This window comes from Castor canadensis, chromosome 10, assembly GCF_047511655.1.
Source record: "Castor canadensis chromosome 10, mCasCan1.hap1v2, whole genome shotgun sequence".
Classification (NCBI taxonomy): domain Eukaryota; kingdom Metazoa; phylum Chordata; class Mammalia; order Rodentia; family Castoridae; genus Castor; species Castor canadensis.
Window position 1 is genome coordinate 35486167 of NC_133395.1, and position 1716 is coordinate 35487882.

Sequence of the window (1716 nt, forward strand, 5' to 3'; positions counted from 1 at the left end):
GGAGCCAAATTGGATTCTTCCCTGGAAAATGAGCTTCAAATTATGTTTTAAACCTATAGCCTTTTAGGGGGAAAGGTAAAAGGTCATATTTAAATCAGGCAAATAAATAATTGAGACCGAGATTTTATTCAAGATATTTTTCCAATGTCAAAAAAAAAAAAAGATAAAATTAAGGAGAGAAAAAAGTATAGGTATTTTTTCCACATTCTCCTAAACTTTCCCCAGCTCATTTCATCTGCCTTTTCTAGATGACCAGAGCTAAAGCTACAGCTCCTGTTTCTGTAAGTTCTCTGCTTATAAAATCTTGATGGCTCTTCACCTTGTAGAGCTTACAGTCTAAGCCTTAAATGTAAATCAGGGTCTTATAGGTCCAGGCTTTTGTGTAGCTTTCCAGCCTGGTCTCCTGTTGCTGGAAGATTCCAGCCAACTCTACTGCTTGTTTACCACACAACCCCCACTTTCCTCCTCCTTCTCATTTGCTTATGCTACTCTATCTGCTTAGATTCCTTTTCTTACCTGACTGGCTCCAGATAGACATAAATCTCTTCTTCCCTTTTCTCCTACATCATTTCATATAGAATTCCTAACACACTCAACCACTTTCCAGCTTGTATCATTGTTACAGAGAAAGGCTGTATGGTGTGGCAGGATTCGTGCTGCCTTGGGGACAGGCAGACATCAGTTTCAAATACCATCTCTGTCTTATTAGCTAAGCAGCCTTTGGGAATTCCTTTAACCTGGCTGAGCCTCAATTTCCTTATCTTTAAAGTGGAGAAAAACTGTCATGTGCAAGATGCATCAGCACTCAGCTTGGCACACAGACATTACTAGGCACTAATTCCATTTTCAGTATAGCTTAATCCCATTTTTTGCTTTCCAAATAGGTATATTATTTCATTCAATTGTTAAAACAATAAAAGACATAATGTATACAAAACACATAGTACAGTTCCTGGCACAGAGTAACCTTAGTAAATGGCAAATTCATTATTCTTCTTATCATTTAAAAGTATAAACCTCAGTAAGTAATGGCTTATGTATGATTCATCTTTGAATTTCAACCAATGTTTAGTTGTTGCTCAACTACTTTCATGGTATGCTTTCTTCTGTGTCACCAGGATGAGATTTGTGAAGTATGAAATCATGATTTAGCCAAACCCAAAAAGAGTGCATGTGGTATATTTTATTTCTAAAAGAATTAAAATGAACAAACATTTGTAAATTTAGTGGCTGATTAAACACCAAAAAGCTTAAAGAGCACAGCACAAGGGAAAACAATTTTTGAAAGTTTCCTTCTTTAAAATAAAAGCACTTCTTGCCTTTTTGGCTAAGATCAAGTATAGTATCTGTTCTTATCAGATTACTGTCAAATACACCCTCCGAGGACAAGGCATTAAATGGATTTTTGGAGCAGGGAGATGGAATAGCAGCTTGATCCATCCATTCCTTCCACTGATCTGGTATTGCAGTACCTCCAGAAAAAGGTGCAACTCCTCATGGGACTTAAAACAAAATAAGAAAGGACACATAACATAAAAATTACCACTTTAAAGTATACAGTTCAGTAGTGTTAAGAATACCAATGTCGTTATGAATATTGTTGCACAGTTCTCTAGGTCTTACTAATTTGAAACTCTATACACATTAAAAAGCAACTCCCTTCTTGACTCTCTCCCCAACCCTTGGCTACCACCATTCTATTTTCTGTTTCTCAAG

General features: G+C 36.5%; 1 non-coding gene across 1 annotated transcript; it reads left to right on the top strand.

Moving 5' to 3' along the window:
* The first annotated feature begins 1307 nt into the window (after positions 1 to 1307).
* LOC141413066 (U2 spliceosomal RNA) lies at positions 1308 to 1495 on the top strand. Its single transcript, XR_012437900.1, has one exon. It is a non-coding gene; the product is annotated as a U2 spliceosomal RNA (small nuclear RNA).
* Positions 1496 to 1716: the final 221 nt, after the last annotated feature.